The sequence below is a fragment of the Jaculus jaculus genome, chromosome 1 (genome assembly GCF_020740685.1).
Source record: "Jaculus jaculus isolate mJacJac1 chromosome 1, mJacJac1.mat.Y.cur, whole genome shotgun sequence".
In the NCBI taxonomy this organism is placed as follows: domain Eukaryota; kingdom Metazoa; phylum Chordata; class Mammalia; order Rodentia; family Dipodidae; genus Jaculus; species Jaculus jaculus.
This window is the reverse complement of record NC_059102.1, coordinates 177,325,049-177,334,702: the sequence shown is the minus strand read 5'-3', so window position 1 is coordinate 177,334,702 and position 9,654 is coordinate 177,325,049. Positions and strand designations below refer to the sequence as shown.

At 40.2% G+C, this 9,654-nt stretch overlaps 1 pseudogene; it reads left to right on the top strand.

Annotated features, from left to right (window-relative positions):
- Positions 1-583: 583 nt before the first annotated feature.
- Positions 584-9,435, top strand: LOC123457738 (annotated as a pseudogene).
- Positions 9,436-9,654: the final 219 nt, after the last annotated feature.

Genomic DNA, 9,654 nt, shown 5'->3' with positions numbered 1-9,654 from the left:
GTCTATTTAAGTGATTAATCTCATCTTGGTTTAATTTAGGTAGGTCATATAAATCAATGAAATCATACATTTCTTTCAGATTTTCATACTTTGTGGAGTATATGCTTTTATAGTATGTCCCTATGATTTTTTAAATTTCTCTGGCATCTGTTGTGATGGTAACTTTTTCATCTCTAGTTTTCTTAATTTGTGTCTTTTCTCTTTCTTTTGGTCAGATTTGCTAAGGATTTATCAATCTTGTTTATCCTTTCAAAGAACCAACTCTTTGTTTCATTGATTCTTTGGATTATTATTATTTTTTGTTTCTATTTCATTAATTTCTGCCCTAATCTTTATTATTTCTTCCCATCTACTGATTTTTGGTTTGCCTTGTTCTTCTTTTTCCAAGGCTTTAAGGTGAAGCATTAGGTCGTTTACTTGCGACCTTTCTAATTTCCTAATATAGGCAGTTAAGGCTATAAATTTACCTCTTAGGACTGTGTTGCAGTCCGGTTCGCATTGCTGGTAGAAATCACCTAACCAAGAGCTGCTTCTGGGAAAAAGAGATTTATTTTGGCTTACAGGCTCGAGGGGAAGCTCCATGATGGCAGGGAAAAACGATGGCATGAGCAGAGGGTGGACATCACCCCCTGGCCAACATAAGGTGGACTACAGCAACAGGAGGGTGTGCCAAACACTGGCACGGGGAAACTGGCTATAAAGCCCATAAGCCCGCCCCCAACAATACACTTCCTCCAGGAGGCATTAATTCCCAAATATCCATCAGCTGGGGAGCTAGTATCCAGAACACCTAAGTTTATGGGGGACACATGAATCAAACCACCACAGACTGCCTTCATTGTGTCCCAGAGATTTTGGTATGTTGTGTTCTCATTATCATTTGACTCTATAAATTTTTTGTTTCCTTCTTGATTTCTTCATTGACCCACTCATCATTTAGTAGTGTGTTGTTTAATTTCCATGATTTTGTGTATGCTCTATAGCCTTTCTTGCCATTGATTTGTAGTTTGATTCCATTGTGGTCAGACAGAATGCAAGGAGTTATTCCAATTTTCCTGTATTTGTTAAGATTTGCTTTGTGTCCAATATATGGTCTATTTTAGAGAATGTTCCATGTGCTGCTGAAAAGAATGTATATTCTGCGGCATTTGGATGGAATGTCCTGTAGATATAGTCCATTCCTTCTATGACCTCATTTAGTCCAGATGCCTCTGTTTATTTTTTCCCAGGATGACCTGTCAATTTATGAGAGTGGGGTGTTGAAGTCACCCACTACCACTGTGTTTGGTGTTATCTGTGACCTTAGTTCTAATAGCATTTGTTTGATGAATTTGGGAGCCCCCATGTTAGGTGCATATATGTTTAGGATTGTAATGTCCTCCTATAGGAGTGTGCCTTTAATCAATATATAGTGACCTTCATTATGTTTCTTAACTAATGTTGGACTGAAGTCTACCTTGTCAGATATTAGGATAGCAATTCCTGCTTGTTTTCTAGGTCCATTTGCTTGAAACACCGTTTTCCAACCTTTCACTCTAAGATAGTGTCCATCCTTTGTTGAAAGGTGGGTTTCTTGGAGGCAACAAATTGAAGGATCCTGCTTTTTAACCCAGTCTATGGACCTATGCCTTTTGGTTGGGGCATTGAGGCCATTGATATTAAGAGATAATATTGAAAAGTGTATATTCATTTTTGCCATTTTTTTTGTAGTTCTTCTGGTTTTAACTTTGTTCTCTTGTGTTAACTAGTATTTGAGTATTGTTTGTTTTTTCCCGGTTCCTTATATGTGTGCTTTTCTTTTTCTTCAGCATGGAGGATTCTATCAAGTATTTTTTGTACAGCTGGTTTTGTCTTCAAATAGTCCTTCAGCTTGCTTTTGTCATGAAATGTCCTTATTTCTCCGTCTATTTGAATGGATAGTTTTGCAGGATAAAATAACCTTCATTGATAGTTGTTATCTTTAAGGACTTGGAACACATCACTCCATACCCTTCTGGCTTTTAAAGTTTGTGTTGAGTAATCTGCTGTAATCCTGATAGGCTTGCCTTTGTAGGTAACTTGATTTTTCTCCCTGACTGCTTTCAATATTTTTTCTTTGGTTTGTGTGTTGATGGTTTGATTATAATATGGTGAGGAGAGGTTCTTTCCAGGTTTTGTCTGGCTGGTGTTCTAAAGGATTCCTGTATCTGCACTGGCACCTCTTTCCCAATTTGGGGGAAGTTTTCTTCTATGATTTTGTTGAAGATGCCAACTATGCCTTTGGAGTGAAATTCTTCTCCTTCTACTATGCCCTGAATTCTTATATTGGATCTTTTCATAGTGTCTCAAATATCTTGAAGTTCCCACTCATACTTTTCTATTAGTTTGTCTTTCTCTTTGTTGGACTGTATTAGATCTGCCACCTGGTCTTCTAGCTTAGATATTCTGTCCTCTCCTTCATCCATTCTACTGGTGAGATTTTCTACAGAGTTTTTTATTTCATTAACTGTGTTCTTCATTGCTAGTAATTCTGACTGATTCTTCTTTATTATTTCTATTTCCTTATTTATGTCTAGTATTGATCTCTTTATTTTATTAACTTGGTGTCCTATGTTTTCTTTGATTCCTTTGATTTCTCTTTGATGTCTTTGAACATATTTATAATCATTCTTTTGAAATCTTTCTCAGGCATTTCCTCTAACTCATTCTCACTGGTGGTCATTTCTGATGTATTAATACTTTTTGGTGGATTTATATTGTCTTGATTTTTGGTGTTTCTTGTGTTATAATGTATGTAGTTTTGCATCCTGGATTATTTAATGATTGGATTTTCTAGTTAGCTTGCTATTATTACATGTATCACACAATCTGATTTTATATAATTTGAGGGTAGGAGCTTAAGGTGTCACTCTCAAGACTCTCCGAGTATTTATCCATGAGTAGGTATTATGACAACCACATCCTCTAACTGTCCCTTAGGGTGTGCAGTGCCCCACCCATACCCTTAATCCTGACAACAGGAGGTTAAGATTTCTGATCTGTTGAGGGTTCCAAGTCAGCTTGTGACCAGGTGAGACCCTTCCCTGGTGTAATCCCAGTTACTTCTGCTCCTGCTTGGGTCCTGCTGTCAGTTCAAGTTGGCGTATCCAGGTCCTTGGACTGCTGCTCTGTTCTCTGCAGCTGGGCACTGGCAGTGGGGGAGGGGAGACTGCTGATGCTACTCTAGTTCTTTTGCTGTTCCACATGTTCTTTCTACCTTGTGATCTGCTCCTCTGTTGTTCACTGCCGCTCTCCCTTCTCGTTTCTTGAGTTTGCGGAGAGCTCCGGTTGATTCATTTTTTTTTTTTTAATTTTGTTTGTTTATTTGAGAACAACAAAGAGAGAGAGAAAGAGAGAGAGAGAGAGAGAGAGAGAGAGAGAGAGAGACAGGAGGGGGAGAATGTGTGCACCAGGGCCTCCAGCCATTGCAAACAAACTCCAGATGCATGTGCCACCTTGTGTATCTGGCTAACATTGGTCCTGGGATTCGCTCCTTGAACCAGTGTCCTTAGGCTTCACAGGCAAGCGCTTAACTGCTAAGCCATCTCTCCAGTCCCTTGATTAGGTTTTTAGCACCAGGCCTGAATTCCATCCCATGGAATGGGCTCCAGTTCAATTAGAGTGTGGTTGTTTTCCCCCATAACAGACATGCCACTATTGCACCTATTCAGTCATGTGTCCTGGCTGGCCAAACTTAAGGCTTATAGTATCCACTCATATTTTCTATCATTACAAAAGAAAATCTGGGCTGGAGAGATGGCTTAGCTGTTAAGTTCTCGCCTGTGAATCCTAAGCACTCTGGTTCGAGGCTTGAATCCCCAGGACCCATGTTAGCCAGATGCACAAGGGGGCACACACATCTGGAATTCGTTTGCAGTGGCTGGAGGCCCTGGTGCGCCCATTCTCTCTCTCTCTCTATCTGCCTCTTTCTCTCTCTGTCTGTCACTCTCAACTAAATAAATAAAAATGAACAAAACAAATAAAAAAGAAAAGCTACAGGGAGTAGAGTAATGAAGGATAGCATCATTGAATGAAAAGAACTAGAGGTGGTTTGCAACGTGGTTGTGATTGAAGGACTTTTTGGTTGTTGGAGGTTCTGTGGTGAGAATACTCATGGTGGGTTTGTGAGATGGAGACAGGATGCTCACTTGACCAGAGGTGAGCTGAAAGTAGTTTAGAGGCCTCTGAGTATGAAAATCATCAATAGTAAGTCAGAGGACTTTACAATTATCTCGATTATTATTATAATTGTTGAATTAATTCAGAAGAAGGGCATTTGAGTGGGGGAAAAAAAACATTGTCTTTGCTACTGATAAAGAGACTAAGTACAGGTAGTGCTCAAAAACTCACCCCAGAATTAGGGAAACAGACACACTCAGTCATGGCAGTATTAAATATACCTGAGGGGTATATTTAATATTCTCTGTCTCCACCCCAGAATAGTTGCTCCTGAGGTAGATAGGGATTGTCTCCTGGTAGTGCTTTCCCTCAATGGAAAGACAGTGAAAGGCCCGTTAGGATTTGCTTAATCTGTCCCTCTGCATTCAGTCCACATCCTCTGTGGCAGAACATGGCTTGTCATTTGTGTTTCTTCATCTCACTCCACATGGAAGGACACATGAAGTGTTTGAAGAAGGCTGAGAAGATAGCCATAGGAAAATTGCTTGCTACTCAAGCATTAGAACATGATTTGAGATTCCTAATACCATTTAAAAGCTATATGTGTGTTTGTGTGCCTATAATCTCATATCTCTGGAGACAAGAGATCTTTGGAGCTCTATCCAAATTATGCTCAATGACTTTATTACACCTTAAGCTTCAACATGCATCCACATCTGAAGATTTGTGGCATAATTAGTTTTCTCCTGTTCATTTCACTGTCTATTTCTTAAATCCTTAAAATTATTTTGGAAAATTTTATACACACACACACACATATAATATTTTGATCACATTATTTCCCTATTACTCTCTCTCATCCCCTCTTAATCTTGCTAAACTCCTCTTATTTCTCATTAATTCCCTTCCTACTTTATTATTATTTTTGATAACCCACGAGGGTTAATTAGGGTTGCTTATATGAGGATGGGAGGAGGTAATTTACTAGAGAATGGGAAACTTATCAGTTACTTTAGTACTGAAGAATATGACTCCTCTTCCCCCACAACCATTAACTGCAAATAGGTCCTTTTAGGGAGAGGTCATCGAGCCCCATCACATACTAATGGTGGATTGTTAGCAGACCCAATTATGCAAGAAGTCACAGCTGCAGTGAGCTTATGAATGTAATGACTATGTCATATCAAGAAGAGAGTTTTAGAGCCCTCCCTCTTATCCTCAGACTCTGACATTCTGCCCTCTCTTTTGTGATGTTCCCTGAGCATTGGAATGGGTGATACAGATGCCATGTTTAGGCCCAAGCACTCAATAGACTTATACCCAGTACTTTGACCAAATATGCATGTTTGCATTAACTCAAGTACATTGCAAAAAGAAGCTGCTCTGATTAAAGCTGAGAATCTATGGGTATAAGCATAAATATATAAAGGGTAGTTTCAAAAATGTCTATTTAGCAATAATATTGGGGAGATTTCCCTGTTTTGCTTATGAATACTCCAACTGTGGGCTTTTGATTAGATTTACAGTAGCAGGAATGAATTTCCCTTAGATCCAGTCAGATTTTTACCCCTGTAGCAGTCATGCCACTATAGTACCAGTGGGCACATCTTGTCTGGCAGGTTGATTGTACTGAACACTAGGCACACAGTTGGGTAAGATTCTTGAGGTATTTTCTTCCTAGCAGCCTGAGTAGCACCTTCCACAAGAGGAAAGCTCGTCAACAGTTTGATTTATCTGTGTCTTACAACTGCAGCATGTTTTGTCTATCAATTGGGGCTTATCATGTTTTAATGGGAAACCAAGACTAATGTCAATAGCCTATATTGTTTTAAGGGTCCTCTGTGGCTGACCTGACCAACAAGTAATAGAGAGGTATTGCACACCTGTCACTGGGAGATTTATTTAATAACCTGTGGGTTTTTTTCATTGTGAACTTTTAATGTTACACCTCTTTTAATTTTTGATGTCCCCCCCCTTTTTTCAGGTTAGGGTCTCACTATAGTCTGGGCTGACCTGGAACTCACTGTGTAGCTCCAGGCTGGAGTTGGACTTGACATAATCCTCCTACCTCTGCCTCCTGAGTACTGGGATTAAAGGGAAAACATCTGGTGACATTTTTATACACACACACACACACACACAATTTTAATGATATGTATCCCACATTACCCTCAGTCCCACTGTGCTTGAATTTAATCTTATCACTTACTAGTGGCTGTGACATGGAAGAGAATGATTCTCTCTCCCTGACAACCATTTCAATAGACCTGACATTGTCATTGCATTTAGGAACTCAGAGCATCTGTGATTTACCCGTATAAGACCTGTATAGAATGGGGCCAGTGAATGTTCTGTTATAGTTATGGGAGGGGCTTGGTTGGTTGTCACTGCCTATTGTTAATGTGTTGATTTTGTTTTTTTCTCAGTTCAAGAGAACATGAGAGTGACCCTAACTCATTCACCCTCACCATCTCTTGTCCTTACTAACTCTCCATGTACATAGAGTAAAACATAGGAAATCCATTTTATGAGCATTTACTTGACCATTTGTGAGGCCTAACATCCTTTCATATCCATATTGATCTTTTTACTTATTCATTTGTGCATTTACTGTCTATGTTGTTTATATTATTTGTCCATTTTCTGCTAAGATATATGCTCCTCCTTTCCTCCCTCCCTCTCTTCCTTTCTTCCTTGCCTTTATTTTTTGAGACAGAGACTTATTATGTAACCCAGGCTGAAATAGAGCTCATGATCCTTTTGCCTCAGATTTCAAAGTGCCGTGATTATACGTGTGAATCCCCATGCCCAGTTAGGATTTTTATATTGTTGTTATTAAATTTTCTCAGGAAGTTAGTATTTTCCCATTGTATTGTTTATGAAATGACCTTGTTTATATTTATTTTTTGTTGTAATTCAAAAGAATTGTTTTTAGGCAGTCATACGCCAATAATCATCATATTTCTCAAGGTCTTTGATCTTTATTGTATGATGTGTACATCTATGCTACTTTATATTCTTTTTTTTTAAATTTTTTTTTTTTTTTTTGGTTTTTCGAGGTAGGGTCTCACTCTAGCCCAGGCTGACCTGGAATTCACTATGGAGTCTCAGGGTGGCCTTGAACTCACGGCGATCCTCCTACCTCTGCCTCCCAAGTGCTGGGATTAAAGGCATGTACCACCATGCCCGTCTACTTTATATTCTTTACTAATTCATTCTTTATTTCTCAATGTTCAATCCAAAATTTAAAAAATTGTGATGAAATACTTAGTCATACAATTTAACTTTTCCAAAGTTCACTCGTACTATCATTCTTTTACATGTGTGTGTGTTATGCATGCATGTGTGTATGCCCTCCTGGAGTCCCGTGTGCTCACCTGTGGTGGGGTGCATTGCCTGTGGTGGTCTTAGTGGAATGTTAATTGCTGTGCCAACTCTGTAGCCCAGTACTGCCATTTAAAAAATATTTCTTTACCAGCAGAGAGAGGTAGAGAGAATGGGCACACCAGGGCCTCCACCCACTGCAAACAAACTCCAGGTGCATGTGCCACTTTGTGCATTTGGTTTTTTATGGGTACTGGGAATTGAACCTGTGTCTTTAGGCTTTTAAGGCAAGGGCCTTAACTGCTGAACCATCTCTTCATCCCTAGAACTGTCATTTTTTTAAAAATTTATTTATTTGAGAGCAACAGACACAGAGAAAGACAGATAGAGGGAGAGAGAGAGAGAATGGGCGCACCAGGGCTTCCAGCCTCTGCAAATGATCTCCAGACGTGTGCGCCCCCTTGTGCATCTGGCTAACTTGGGACCTGGGGAACCGAGCCTCGAACCGGGGTCCTTAGGCTTCACAGGCAAGCAGTTAACTGCTAAGCCATCTCTCCAGCCCTGTCATTTTTTTATGTTGGGTAAATAAACATTTCTCTGGATTTCAATTTTCTGATAGCAAAATAAAATAAAACAGAAGCTTTATATTGCTAATAATTATTGCTAAATGAGAACATACTGGCTAAAGTAAAATGGAGTAGGGGGCTAGAGAGATTGCTTAGTGCTTGAAGGCACTTGCTTGCAAAACCTGACAGCCCCGGTTCAATTCCCTAGGATCTACATAAATCCAGATACACAAAGTGGCACATGTCTGGAATTTGTTTTCAGTAGCAGGAGGCCCTGACATGCCAATTTTCTCTCTGCTTGTAAACAAATAATCAAAAAAATACTTTAAGAAAAGGTGAAGTATGAAGTATACAGCAAATCAATTTGTGCTCTCTAGAGTGCCTCAAATGAAGTTAATTCCTACTAAAATCTTTGATTTTTTTTTTGCAGGTTTTCAATACCTGTTGTTCAGAAAATTGTGTTAAATCATGGCCAGTGCAAACAAGTGACTAAGCTAATTTTCATTGGCCTTTTTCAGGATCCAGAGGTGCAGAAGATGTGCTTTATTCTGTTTCTCCCTGTGTACCTGGCCACAGTGCTGGGCAACGGTCTCATTGTTGTGACAGTCAGCATCAGTAAGAGCCTGCATTCCCCCATGCACTTCTTCCTCAGCTCCCTGTCCCTGGTGGAGATCTGTTACTCCTCTACCATTGTTCCCAAGTTCCTCACTGACTTACTTTCCAAGATTAAAACTATGTCTCTGAGGGGCTGCCTGGCTCAGATTTTCTTCTCCCATTTCTTTGGGGTTGCTGAGATCTTCTTACTTGTGGTGATGGCCTATGACCGCTATGTGGCCATCTGCAAGCCTCTTTATTATATGAACATCATGAGTTGTCCACTGTGTCACATGCTGGTGGCTGGTTCCTGGCTGGGGGGTATTATTCACTCCATAATCCAAATTGTCATCACCATCCCTTTGCCTTTCTGCGGTCCCAGTGTGATTGACCACTATACTTCTGTGACCTTCAGCCATTATTCAAACTGGCCTTCAAGGACACCTTTGTGGAGGGGGTTATTGTGCTGGCCAACAGTGGCTTAATCTCTGTCTTCTCACTGCTCATCTTGGTGACCTCCTACGTCATCATCCTGGTGAGCTTGAGGAAGCACTCTGCAGAGGGCAGGCGCAAGGCCCTCTCCACCTGCACCTTGCACATCGCCGTGGTCATCTTGTTTTTTGGACCTGCCATCTTCCTCTATCTGAGACCCTCCTCTACCTTCACTGTGGACAAACTCGTGGCTGTGTTCTACATGGTCATCACCCCCATGATGAACCCCATTATCTATACCCTCAGAAATGCAGAGGTGAAAAATGCCATAAGAAGGTTGTGGGTCAAAAATACCTCAAAGGTGGAGTTAAAGGAAAGCTAAGAAATTGGAAGCAGGTTTTAGAAATCCCAGGTCTTTGTTGATGTGGGATTTCCTCTTTTTTTTTTTTTTTAAGGTAGGGTCTCACTTTAGCCCACTATGTAATCTCAGGGTGGCCTCGAACACTCAGTGATCCTCCTACCTCTGCCTTCCGAGTGCTGGGATTAAAGGTGTGTACCACCATGACCAGCTTCTGTTTTGTTTTGTTTTGTTTTGTTTTTT